The sequence below is a fragment of the Danio aesculapii genome, chromosome 13 (genome assembly GCF_903798145.1).
Source record: "Danio aesculapii chromosome 13, fDanAes4.1, whole genome shotgun sequence".
Classification (NCBI taxonomy): domain Eukaryota; kingdom Metazoa; phylum Chordata; class Actinopteri; order Cypriniformes; family Danionidae; genus Danio; species Danio aesculapii.
This window is the reverse complement of record NC_079447.1, coordinates 6043631-6058468: the sequence shown is the minus strand read 5'-3', so window position 1 is coordinate 6058468 and position 14838 is coordinate 6043631. Positions and strand designations below refer to the sequence as shown.

Sequence of the window (14838 nt, the reverse complement as noted above, 5' to 3'; positions counted from 1 at the left end):
CGTTTTAGACTACTTCCTATTTCAAGTTCAAAATGGCAGAGATTGAAATACAGTTGAATTTACAGTGTATTCAACATACAAATATTTCCTGATTAAACCCGTGATTGTGGCGCTGTTATACTGTAACGCTCCACTAATAATGTTATGCGAATCCTAAATTTTTGCATTTAAGTGAGGTCACTGAATCACTGTTATACACTATAGTACTAATATATAGTGTTGTAATATATAAACTATAGTATAAATTCTTTTTTTAAGGCATGTCAAGAAAGTGGTAAATATAGTCAAATTAAAGGTGCAGTAGGTGATTGTCTTCAGATAATTTTTTTGTTGTGCTGGTTGAAAGTCTCTTCACATTCCGATAGTAATGATTAAAGTAAATGATCCAAATGTATTTATATAAAATATCATTTTTATTTTCTGGGAAAGGCATAAGACTGAAAAATATTCATCTAATTAAAAATTGTTGGGCCGATAATTCCCATAATTCTAATAAGTAGCCCAAACTGTCTGTCAACAAATGGAGATTTGAACAACTGCGCACCCCGGTCACGCAGATCTGCCTGTGCACGTGCACCACAGTCACGTGGACATGAGTGACAGCAGTAAAAACAAATCCTGAATCAATATTGGAGTTACTTTTGCACGCTGGAGGGCTGAAGTATTTTTTTAGACAGGCAAAGTTTTGTTTTAAAACTATTTTAGCTTCCCACAAAGCTGATGTAGATTGTGTTGTTTTATGAATGGGTTATATGCACAGAAGTGTTGTTCAGCCACTGAAATGTTCCAGCAACTACAGACGTTTCTGGAGACCGCGAATTACGTAGCCAGAGGTATGTATGGCTGCATTTCATTTTTTTTTTTTAAACAAACGATACAGGGCAATGACGCCGTTCCTTTTCTCGCTTACCAGCTGACCGCTTACCTCCATATGGACGGCATTCCGGCTACAAGCAGTTTGTCCCTTTAGCTCGCCATGTACGTCGGCAGACTTGAGACGCAGAGAGGAGTTGACCACGACAACAGGGTTCGAGTCTGGTGAAGAACGATTCCAGAAAGCAGGCAAGACAAAAACAGAATCCAAAAAATACAACAAACAAGTAAATAACAGGGTGAGAATGTGGTAAAATCTGAAAACGTGGTAAAAAAAAAAAAATTCAGACGAGGGCTTTTATTTTTTTGGATTGCTTTTGAAACGTGTTGGTTGGATTTAGGGAAGTGGGTGGGCGGGTCAATCGATAAAATTGGTTGGGTTTAGGGAAGGGGGAGTGTGGGTCAGTCAATCGTTCCCTCAGTCAGTCAGAAAGTCTGTCGACAGCGGCCTCTGGTGGGTTTACGCGAGAACAGCAGGTGCGAATGGCACTTGAGAGGGAAATTTGAGATCTCAAAAAGCGTACGCAGCGGCCCCTCGTGGATTCGCGAAAATAATAACTGCAGAAAAACGTGCCGCCCGGACGTATTTAGCGGTCTCCAGAAACATCTGTAGAGGTACGTTTTCAGAATGGGTTGAAAAAAAATTCATACACTGATGTACTGGAATCAGCTTCCAGAAATGATCACATGTGCTCCAACATTAAGCACAATCAAATCAAGACTGAAAACACATCTGTTTAGCTGTGCTTTTACTGAATGAGCACTGTGCTACGCCCCACAGATCATCCCATTACGTCTTTCTTTTCTTTTTCATTCCTTTAAAAACTGGAAGTTTTTAATAATTATTACTCATTGTTGTTTAAATTTTCTCATACATGTTTCTTTTATTCCTGTTTATATAAAGCACTTTGAATTTACATTGTGTATGAAATGTGCTATATAAATAAACTTGATTTCCCTTACTTTTGACCACCAAAATTACGAGAAAGTCAGTGTATTTGCATTGAATCAGCATGTAATTACTTTCAAATGTAACTTGATTAATGGCTATAGACAGGTGTTTATAAAATCAGACGGAATCCAGATTGATGTTAGAAAAGCAAATAACCGGAACGAGAGCGGTGTTTACTCAGACAAGATTAGCAAAAGCTGCCAGATTTGGCAAACGCCGCATCAGAAGAAGGCACGCAAGCATGGAGCGGACGTTCCTGCATCTCTGATTGTTATCTGCCGGCATGAAAAGGGTTCTTCCTGCTGAACCCCATGAGGGAGGAGTATCCTGACGTCCACTAAAACACAGCAGGCTCCATTGTCCTCATGGCACTCTCACCTGAGGCGCAGCGGCCAAACATAACAAGAGGAAACCTGGTTCAGCGACCCACTGACCCGAACTTAGTCCCACTCAACAGGCCTGATGAACTAGCGGACTACAGATTGTCCCATAAACAGCTCAGAAAAATGACTGGAGAATCTGATGAAATCATAAATCCTGTCCTTATAGAAATCAATCAGCACATCTCATTGATATAAAGCATTATAACCTCATCATAGACTCAAATACAAACAAGTCCAATTATATTAGCTACAGTATGTATAGGTATATATATATATATATATATATATATATATATATATATATATATATATATATATATATATATAGAGGTATATAGAGGTGTGAGAGGTAAAAAAGAACTGAAAGATCACCGTGGCTGAGCTCAGATGCAGTCGGGTGATGGAAGAGAGTTGTAGAAAGTCAACCATCACTGCAGCCCTCCAGCAGTCGGGGCTTTGTGGCAGAGTGTTGGAAACCTCTGCTCATTGGAGTTTGCTAAAAAACACCTGAAGGACTCCGAGATGGTGAGAAATAATATTCTCTGGTCTGATGAGACCAAGGTAGAATGTTTTGGCCTCAATTCTAAGCGGTATGTGCGAAGAAAACCAGGTTGTGCTCATCACCTGTCCAACACAGTCCTGACAGTGAAGCATGGTGGTGGCAGCATCATGCTGTGGGGGTGTATTTTAGCTGCAGGGACAGGGTGAGTTGCAATTGAGGTTGAAAATGAATGCGGCCAAGTAGGACCTCAGGACCTCAGGACCTCACACTGGGCCGAAGGTTTACCTTCCAACAAGAAAATGACCCTAAACACACAGATAAAATAGCAAAGGAGTGGATTCACAACAACTTCATGACTGTTCTTGAATGGCCCTGATCAAAACCCAATTGAGCATCTATGGAGGGACCTAAAATGCCTGTCCACCAACGTTTACCATCCAACCTGGGGATCTACAAGGAGGAATGGCAGAGGATCCCCAAATCCAGGTGTGAAAAACTTGTTGCATCTTTCCCAAAAAGACTGATGGCTGTATTAGATCCAAAGCGTGCTCCTACAAAACACTGAGCAAAAGGTCTGAATACATAGACCATGTGATATTTCAGTTTCTTTTTTTACAAAATCTGCAAAAATATCAACAGATCTGTGCTTTTCTGTCAATATGGGATGCTGTGTGTACATTAATGAGGAGAAAAGTGAACTTAAATGATTTTAGAAAATGACTGCAAAATAACAGAGTGAAAATTTTAAGGGGTCTGAATACTTTTCTATACCTGCTATATATAGTTTTATATAAATATTATATATAATTTCAGGTAAAGTTTACTTTCAAAATATTAGTTTTGTTATTTTTTGCAATCAGGAGCTATTCAATTAAACTCTGTTTATTCCATTAAGTTGTAATAGAGTTAAAAAAATATATTAAACAGTATTTTCAAGTAAAATTACAATAATATATGTGAAACTAGACCTCAGAATTAAGTGTACATTTTAGGAAATTGAGATTTATACATCACAAGAAAGCTGGATAATTGAAGATACAACTATTTAAACATCTGTAATGTTGAGAAAATCACCTTGTGGTCTAAATTAATTTCTTAGCAATGCATGTTACTAATCAAAAATTGAGTTAGGATATATTTACAGTAGAACATTTACAAAATATCTTCATGAAACAAGATCTTTACTTAATATTCTGATAATTTTTGAGGAAAAATCAATTATTGTTTCATGTATTTTTAGCTATACTGCCAAAAAATACTCATGCAATGTCATTTTGTCATCCAGGGTCACACATTTACATTTTTTTTGCTCCAAATGTTTCTTGTTTTAACCTTATCTTGTGTCATTCATTTCCCTTTTCCAATAACGTCATATTGATCTAAGAGGTATTTGCGCTAGAAATATCCAATGAGGAAGATTTTTTGACATGAAAATGACCTTTATGAGGAAAGAACCAAACTAAAGCTTAACTTCTGCTGTCCTCAGTGCAGATTGAGAAATGCAAATGTGAAAGAGAGATGTTTTGAGTTCCAGTGTAAGAAAAATAAGGAGGTAATGCTTTAGAAACACAATTTCAGCAGTACAAACCACCACATGCAGAATTTGCAAAGTCACAGCTAACAACAACACCAATGACATTCAGTCTAAAGTCAATACATCACATGACTTCTGCCCTCTGGGGCCTTTTCTGCAGAGAAACACAATAGCCTGACTCTAATAAGGTTAGTCTTATGACCCTCCATTTAAACCCAGCAGACCTCGCCATGTCAGAACTATCAAACATCCTTCACGCTACATTTACTACACTGTAAAAAATATCTGGTAATTAACATTTTCTGTATTTTGTGATTTCGTTTATGTATGGTTGTAAATTGCATTATGAGATGTTGATCTCTGCTCTGTCGACTTTTGATGTCGATAATTTCTCTTTACACCACCTGACAAAAATCTTGTCGTTAATACCAGTCGTAAGAGCAACACATAATAACTTGACTTCTATTTGATCATTTGGAAAAGTGGCAGAAGGTCGATTTTTCAGATGGATCTGTTGAACTGCATCCCAATCATCACAAATACTGCAGAAGACCTACTGGAACCTGCATGGACACAAGATTCTCACAGAAATCAGTCAAGTTTGGTGAAGGAAAAATCATGGTTTGGGGTTACATTCAGTATGGGGGCGTGCGAGAGATCTGCAGAGTGGATGGCAACATCAGCAGCCTGAGGTATCAAGACATTTGTGCTGCCCATTACATAACAAACCACAGGAGAGGGCAAATTCTTCAGCAGGATAGCGCTGCTCCTCATACTTCAGCCTCCACATCAAAGTTCCTGAAAGCAAAGAAGGTCAAGGTGCTCCAGGATTGGCCAGCCCCATCACCAGACATAAACATTATTGAGCATGTCCGGGGTAAGATGGAGGAGGCATTGAAGATGAATCCAAAGGATCATGATGAACTCTGGGAGTCCTGTAAGAACGCTTTCTTTGCTATTCCAGATGACTTTATTAATAAGTGATTTGAGTCATTGCAGAGATGTATGGATGCAGTCCTCCAAGCTCATGATGGAGTCAGACACAATATTCATTCTGTTTCCACTGCAGCATGACTTTATATTCTATACTGGACATTATTTCTGTTAAATGACAAAACTTTTGTCTAAGCAAAGTCAGACCTTACTGTCCTAATTAAATAACTAAAAATCAAGGCATGATCATATTTTATTTTGGTAAAATAAGCGTAATCTAGAGGCCTTTGCCTTTCATATAAGCCACTTCTGATACCAAATGATCAACTAGAAGTCAAGTTATTATTTGTTGTTTCTAAAACTAGAGACAAGACTTTTGTCAGGTAGTTTGTAGTTTTACAAAGTGACTTATATTGACATTTTAGTAGTTTGAATCAATATACTGTATAAGAAATAATATAGAGAGAAACAAGTCTGTAAAATAAGTCAGAAAAGGTTTTTGTAGTGTAATATACAACACCAAACCAGACAATATATCCCTTTAAACTGTGAAAATGTTAATAAAAGTCACTTCATCAAACTTTTCAAGGTTATTAGTTGTTGAAAAAAATCTCAAGGTCCCATAATGCAATTCAAAAGCATAAATAAACAGGGAAAAAACCTAAATAAAAACATGAAACACAAAATACGGATGCTAATTTATGGATTTGTTTTTACAGTGTAGAGGTAATGACCTCTGAAAACATAGTGCAAAAATACCATTCAACCAGATCATTTACTAAATACAAGGAAACTTACCTGTAACATATTACATAATAACCACATTTCTGTGAAAGCTTGAGTTAAACGTGCAGCATGTCCTGTTTTCTTACCTGAGGTTAGTGTACAGTACGTGAGCGCTGTCACAGTGTTATGGATCTTATTTCTCTACTGGCATAGTGAAGATGCCTATAAAGCTAATAACATGAGCTGCTGTCTGGAGTCACGGCCAAATTATTCACAGCCCGTGTGCATTTAAAGGGGCTTCGAAAAGTGCAAAATGTAAATGAAATTACCACATAAACAATTTCTGTTCAGACAACATGAAGGAATTAAGTTAACATATTAGTTTTTACAAATTTGAACATAAAATAATTAAGTTGTCTGCTAAAAAACTCAAGAATTGAGTTGTCTAGGTCATTTTAAATGAGTAGTCTGAAGAGACATAAAGCACCATTTTTTGAGTGTAATATAAACAAGACAAATATGGTTTATTGGATTATTCAGAAAAAAAGAGCTTGGTTTGAAACAAAACCTCAGATACACCATGTTCAGAATGAAAGCACATGATGTGATTATTATTATAATTTTTTGTGAAATCTTTTTTTCAAAGGGCTCAATGAAATATCTCACCATGCATGAAACAAGTGAATGCGGTAGATTAATGAATTTTTATTTATACGTTTTTTTAAAAAAGTATACTTTTATTATTATTATTATTATTATTATTATTATTATTATTATTATTATTATTATTGCTTTTAAATATAATATAAAACATAATTATACCTTTGATAAACTATACATTATTATTATTATTATTATTATTATTATTATTATTATTATTATTATTATTATTGCTTTTAAATATAATATAAAACATAATTATACCTTTGATAAACTATACATTATTATTATTATTATTATTATTATTATTGCTTTTAAATATAATATAAAACATAATTATACCTGTGGTAAACTATACATTATTATTATTATTATTATTATTATTATTATTGCTTTTAAATATAATATAAAACATAATTATACCTGTGGTAAACTATACATTATTATTATTATTATTATAATTATTATTATTATTATAATTATTATTATTATTATTATTGCTTTTAAATATAATATAAAACATAATTATACCTTTGATAAACTATACATTATTATTATTATTATTATTATTATTATTATTATTATTGTTGCTTTTAAATATATCATAAAACAGAATTGTACATTTTATAATACGATACATTATTATTTTTTTTTTAAATAATAGTATTAAAATATTGTTTTATTATTATTATTATTTTTATTAGCAATGTTTTTGACTATAAAATAAAATCTCATCATGCATGAAAAACTTGAATTGCACTGGATTTTACATTTTTATTTAATTAAAATGTTTTATTATTATTATTATTATTGCTGTTGCTTTTATATAATATTATATAATATATTTATATTGTATTATTACTTTAGCTTAATATATTGTAAAACATAATAAGACTTTTTATAATACTATATTATTATTATTGTTGTTGTTGATTTTAAATATATTATTAAAGCATAATTATATATTTTATAATACTATATTATTATGAATAATAATAATTAATAGTAGTATTTATTAAAATAATAGTATAAATATTTGTTTTAATATTATTAGAAATATTTATTGACTATAAAAAAATGTTTTATGTTCATTTGCAATATAAAATCAATATTACAATTTTTTTTATGGAAATAATTCAAATGACTTGAAAAATCTATTTTTATATATATGATATTATGTATTTTAAAACATATTCTTTAAATATACATCATATATCTTTAAACGTGTGTGTACAATCTTAAATCTCCAGTTTTAAGCTTAAAATTATTATATTTTTAATTTTTTATATTTTTTAAATCAAATAAAAATAAATAAATATACAATTTTAATATTTTTTTAACTTTATATTTTATATTTAAATATTTGTTTATTTATTTATTATTTATATATCATTCATTCATTCGGTTGTGACTTTTTTTGTGCACTAATGTGAATTTAAAGCCAAAAAAAGCATGTAACTGTCACAGAAACGACTGGCTTCATCATCTTTAATCTGCTTATATTCCTCCTGACTCGCCGTCCCGTCCGCACTCTTGGCACACCAGATGACCTACACAAACTTTGGAAAGTTTTACACACATTTATTCTGAATCATGCTCTTCACTCATGACTGGACAGTGGACACAGTGTGCCGGCTGTTGGAAAACAATCACAAAAAACGAGACTGAAATTTACCCAGGAGCATCTGGACCTGCTTTAATTGGTTGTGGAATGATGGGAATGTTTAATCCCATTTACTGACTAAGAACAAAAACCCCTAACCCTGGGTCAAATCTAAATACTACTGGGCTTCCTGAGGAAAATCGGGTTGGAGACTTCAATGAAAGTAAAAATGAGTGATGCAACATTCTAGATTAATGGCTGATTCTGATTCATATTAGAGACAAGCAATAAACTTTAAAGGGATAGTTCACCCAGAAATGAAAAGTTACTCATTATTTACTCTCCCTCAAGAGGTTTCTAATCTTTATGAGTCTCTGTTAAACGCAAAATAAAATATTTTGAAGAAAGCTGAAAACCTGTAACCACTGACTTAGGAAAACAGATACAATGGAAGTGAATGGTTACAGGATTTTAACATTTTTCAAAATATCTTCTTTTGTGTTCAACAGAAAAAATACTCATGAAGGTTTATAACAAGTAAAGGGTGAGGAAATCATGACAGAATTATCATTTTGGGTCTTTAATCATGATTTGGAGCAAAAATTGTCCCTGACTTATCTGTTCATGAATTAATATTATATAAAAATATGAATATTCAGTAAACCCATTCATTCATTCATTTTCCTTCTGCTTAGTCCCTTTATTTATCAGGGGTCACCACAACGGAATGAACCGCCAACTTATCCAGCATATGTTTTACCCAGCGGATGCCCTTCCAGCTGCAAACCAGTACCGGGAAACACCCATACACACTCATTTACACACATACACTACGGCCAATATAGTTTATTCAGTGCACCTATAGCGCATGTGTTTGAACTGTGGGGGAAACTGGAGCACCCGGAGGAAACCCACGCCAACACTTGGAGAACATGCAAACTCCACACAGAAATGCCAACTGACCCTGTCGGGACTCAAACCAGCGACCTTCTTGCTGTGAGGTGACAGTGCTAACCACTGAGCCACCATGTTGCCCATTTAGTAAACTATCTAATAAATTCAGCATTCTGTGGGACCAAATCTGCCTTATGAACTAAAATGGTCACACTTTTGAACTGTACAAAGCAATTAGTTGACTTAAAAAAGTAAGTAACTTATCTTAACTTGGAACAAGTTGACTTAATATTTCTATTTATAGGCATTAGGCATTAATAAACCAGTTTACTAATTTTCTTAAAGTAAAGTAATCGCTTTAAAAGCATCAAGTTTACTCTTTTATGTATTGTTAAGCAGGCACACAACCTCATAAGATGTTAATATTAGGTTAGATTTAGATCAGGATGTTGGGTGGCCAAAAAAATGTATGTTGATATTTGGTTGCTTTTAGGTGGTGTTGAAAAGTGACCAACGTTGAGACAACATCTTAAACCAACGTCATATTGATGTCAAAAACGGATATTTATTCGTCAGGTATGACAACACAAATCTAATGTCTGATAGACGTCATAGTGGTAACATCCACACAACATCAAGCTGTAACACCATTAGACGTTGATATTTGGTTGCTTTTAGGTGGTGTTGAAAAGTGACCAAAATCCAACGTTGAGACAACATCTTAAACCAACGTCATATTGATGATAAATACTGATATTTATTCGTCAGGTATGACAACCAAAATCTAATGTCTGATAGACGTCATAGTGGTAACATCCACACAACATCAAGCTGTAACACCATTAGACGTTAATATTTGGTTGTTTTTAGGTTGCGTTGGAAAGTGACAAAAATGCAACGCCTTTCTGACGCTGTTTCTACGTGCCTTTCTGCGTGCCTTAATCTCCTCCCTCGGCAGATTCAGACAACAGACAGACTTAAAGGAAGCTGATCTCACATAGCATTTGTGATAAATACTACAGTAAGAACTTTACCAATGAGTATTTATTGTGCAGTTGCATGGCAGGATCACACAAAGTTCACGCGCGCGCACACACACCGCAGCAGACACACACAGATGCACACACAGACAGACAGAGCGCCCGTTTAGCTTTGCACTCTTTTTGCACGCAAATGTGTCAGGATACAGATTAATCTCTACTGCTGTATGGATATCTGTTATATTAATATACAAAATAAACCTGATGTAACGTCCACAAACCGGGATTGAAGCGTCTTCCTTTATAATTGTTCTGACTCGCGGCTGTGTTGATGAAGTAAAGCTGAAGTAAATCGCTGTAATTCATTCCACACATGCTCTGTTTTAAAACATGTTAAACTTGTGAAACTCACTCTTGATCACGTTTGATGATGATTGATGATCCTAGTGAACTGAACACACCTTTTATTCCCGGTTGCTTTGCGCACGTCTGGTCTTGTTGATATGATTATACACGTGACCACCGGGACATGTTAATACCTGCAGCTGTCAATCAATATTGGTGGGCGGGGGTATCGCACTCCTACGTAAAGTTGCGGTCGATCTGAAAACTGCTCCAATTGGTCCACCGTTTTTATGTTGTTAAATTGTAAAAAAAAGGACTGGGTGTGTTTATATTAGCCCAATATGACAGTCTATACACTATACCTACACATATGTCTGTCTAAACAACTTGAAAAGTAGATTTTTCACCATAGGTGCCCTTTAAGTAAAGTCAACTAATTGCACTAAAAGCTAAAAAGTGAGGTCAGCCACTGATTTTAAAAGCATCAGGTTTACTTACTTTTTCAAGTAAAGTCAACTAATTGCATAAAAAGCAAAAAACGTAAAGTCAACCACTCACTTTAAAAACTTCAGAGTTACAAATTTAGTATTTTTTCAACAAATCGCTTTAAAAATTAACAAGTTTACTCACTTTTTAAAGTAAAGTAAAAAAAATCACTTTAAAATCAATGGATTTACTCACTTTTTTCAAGTAAAGTCAACTAATCGCATTAAAAAGTGGTTTTACTCAATAAGTAAAGTCTAATATCTAATTCAGTTCAGCACAATTTCATCTGGTATGACTTTGGTTATACAATCTGATCCCTGTTGGTAAAAAAAACCTCCTGTATCTTTCTCTGTAACACCAGGCTTGAATTAATCTTGTACTAAAGGCCCGTTTCCACTGAGTGGTACGGTTCGGTTCGGTTTGGTACGCTTTTATGGCCGTTTCCACTGTCAAAAAGTGCACCGAACCGAACCGTACCGTACCACTTTTTCGGCACCCTTTCGAAAGGGTACCAAACACGAGAAAGGGTCCCAAAAGGCGGAGCCACACTCGCAGCTGAACGCTATTGGTTTACAGAGATACGTCATTCGCTCACGCAACAAGCCAGAATGAAAACAAAAAACCCGCCATGTTTAAAATACACACAGCAGAGAGATTACAGCGGAATTATAAATACATATAATAACGAGCCATGGTCGACCCGGGCTCAAACAAACCTTGTCGTCGTCTGGATGAACAGCCACAAAGCCAAGAAGAAGAGCAGATTCACCCTGTGCCCCGTAGTTTTTTACGAGCCAGTCTGAGGCGCGAGCGGTTTAGCTTTCTTGCTAGCGCTCGCACGCGTCTAACATTATATCTGAAATAACAAACTTCTTGAGCTGATGATAATAACCTGCGCTTGATTATTGACGTGCTTTTGAAACCTGATCCTGTCAGACACTGACAAACGCGAGAGTGAAGCGCGAAGAAACAAAGGAGAAGCCGGAAAAAAAGGAGCACATTATTTTTTCAGCAAACGCAAACAAAATGCCATGTATAACTAACTTATTATCTTCACATTTTGTACTAATATGAACCGGGAATGATGGAATTACTGTCTAACAGCTACATGTGCTGCTGAAGATTACAGACACAGATAGGAGGTTTTCACTGACTGTGGGCTATATTTTGTGTTGTTTTGAACCTAAATACCGACGAATGTCTGCTATATGTAGTTCTTCTGTAGTTGGTAACATATCGGAAACTGTATGGGGCTGTATGTGTTCATATATGTTCATTTATTTAGTTATTTTATATAATTACAGATGTTACAGTAGGCTGTTTCGCATCATTGATCTGCAGTTATAATCAACTCATGTTCATTGAAAAGTTAGTAATAAACATTTCTACACAAGTATTTATGTGTATGAAGCATCTGTGTTGTGAGAAATGCTTCTCATATGATATGTGAGCGACCCGTACAGCTTTATTGTAGACATTTCCTCGAGCGAAAATGACGTCGACTGAAACTTTCTGTCATACACCACGCCCACCAAAAGGGTACCCTTGTTAGTGGAAACGCAAGCCTGATAAAGGTGACCCGTACCAAACCGAACCGTACCGTACCGTACCAGTCAGTGGAAACAAGCCATAAAAGAGCTTGCACACGCTTGGACTGTATCAAAAAGCAGATTACTATCATGGTTCATTACTGACAGAAATTTGTCCAGCATTCGGTCATGTGCAATCTCTTCTATGGTAGGTAGTGCACACCCCACAACAGAACCTGCCCTTTTTATAAGCTTATTTAAATCAATCAATCAACTAAAATCAATGTGTGAACTCACTTTATTAAACAAAGTCAACTAATCACATTAAAAGCAAAGAGTTTACTCACATTTTCAAAGTCAACCACTCACTTTAAAAGCATCAGGTTACTCTATGGAATAAAATCACTGTCATAAATATTTCGTAAATAAAATTCACGCATCCGTAATTATAAAACCGTAAAGGAAAACGAAGCGTACTCGTAATTTTACGAGGGTACAATTTCAAAATCTGCGATTAGAGCAGACACAGATACGACATTGTCTTTGTCTGTTTGTATATGACTGATAAATTTACGACAGGTGTACTTTACAAATTACAGTTTCACCACGGACACGAAGTCCTGATTAAGAGTACGAATCAAACAGCAACACTCCACTGTGAAAATAACGCAAGCGGCAACCTCCCGCTCTCCCTCGGGAAGCCAATACGGAAGTAACTGAAACTGCAATTCATCAAAATTCCGCTAGTCCTGGCTCCATAATAGAGCAAATTGCAATTGAGCCCACTGTTAAAATGGCCAACTTTACAGCAGAAAAAAAGGTGTTTACAGCCTGGTACAAAGAACGATTTTGGTTCATATAGCTATTATTACCCTCCATGACAACTGTGAGGGGGGTGAATTTTTTCTCATCCATTTCCTTTATATTAGGTTATATTAAGTTTGCATAATTAAGGGCGTGGCCACTTGAGTGACAGCTAGGTCTCGCTGGTCACCGTCATTTCACCTCAGCTGAATCCGGCAGATTAGCCACTGATCTCGGCATATTCATCGTATTTTTGTGTTGTTTTATTTGGCTTTACACAGTCAGCTGCCTTTTGGGATTTCTTACAATTATCAGATGATATGGGATGCTGTGTGCACTTAATTGTGCTCACAAACCATTCACGTGGCCTCCGTTTCCCATGTGAGTAAAGTTATATACTTGTATACCATCTCTATAAATGTGTGTGTTTTATTTAAGATCATTTATCATTAATATTTTTCTTTAGACCCGTAAAGCACTCCAGAATGTGACAGATTGATTAGCTGTAGGCTCTAGAACAGTCATCTGAAGCGTTATCATACAGTGTTATGCTGGAGTTCATCAATAGTCTTGCATTTACTAACCCACACTATATCTGAAGTGTTTGGAAGTAATTTGCGTTTTCCTCCTGTAGAAAAACGTCATAAGAACAATGTTTAGTGGCTCACTGTATTACTACAGTGTTTTTGAAAGTCTAAACACTTTATTGATATAGTGTACAACGAAGCACATGTGGTCAGAACACAAACGAGTCGCAGGTAATGAAGCATCAAGCGTTTCTCCCAAAGTAAAGTCTGTCTGCCAGGTCTAAGCAAAGTGCCAGCAGGTGTCTGTAGCTCCGCCCACTCTCCGCCTCTTCGTCCTTGTTTGGTATCCCGCCGTGGGTGCGATGACCCGCGAACAAAATGGCGACGGTTGGCCGCACCTACTTGTAGCTTCTTTTGCGCTCTTCAGAAACCTATGGGTGACGTCACGGATGCTACGTCCATATATTTTACAGTCTATGAAATTACGTCACCGCTGTCACAGGCATTAATAAACAAGCGAGAGTCATCGATCACAACGGCGCGCCTGCTGGGCACACAAGCTCACACACACCGTCTCAGTTAAGATTTCTGTTATTCCCTCTTTGAGAAATGTCCGTCATGAGCTGTAATAAAGGTTGAGACTTAATGAGGTCCATTTTCGCTGTGTTTCTTGGACATTTTACAGAATCAAAATTAAGAACGGGCCGAGGATAGAGAGCTAGCATAATGTAAGTTAACATTACAGACAGCGAGAGCAGAGTCTCTCAGTGAATCACTGAACAGTGTTTAACTATAACATGACATCTGTTGATTAAGAAAGTCAAACGAATCGCTTTTTACAGTGTGCCTTTTCTCTGTGAAGCTGCTTTGACACAATTTGCATTGTATAAAGTGCTACAGAAATACTAAGACTTGAAATAGTCATTGGCTTTTGTGGGAATGGATAAACTTCACCATAGGGTTAAACACATTACAGTGGCACATCATGAGACTCAACATCATGAGTTTCACATAAAGAGCCTCTTTAACTGTGTTCACAATCTATCTGCTCTCGAAAAATCTATATATCGCCACTGTGCGATCAAGTGACTCTATAGACGCAGGTAC

The 14838-nt window shown here is 35.7% G+C and overlaps 1 protein-coding gene across 2 annotated transcripts in view; it reads right to left on the bottom strand.

The window, feature by feature from the left end:
* The window catches only part of slc29a1a (solute carrier family 29 member 1a), a 77880-nt gene that overhangs the window by 56487 nt on the left and 6555 nt on the right, over positions 1-14838 (bottom strand). Inside the window, exon 1 of one of the 2 annotated variants that reach the window (XM_056471409.1) lies at positions 6050-6100. The exons of the other annotated variant lie outside the window; for it this stretch is intronic. The gene's annotated coding sequence lies outside the window, so the exon portion shown is untranslated. Of the gene's footprint in view, positions 1-6049; positions 6101-14838 lie in introns of those variants that run through there. 2 annotated transcript variants of the gene reach the window in all.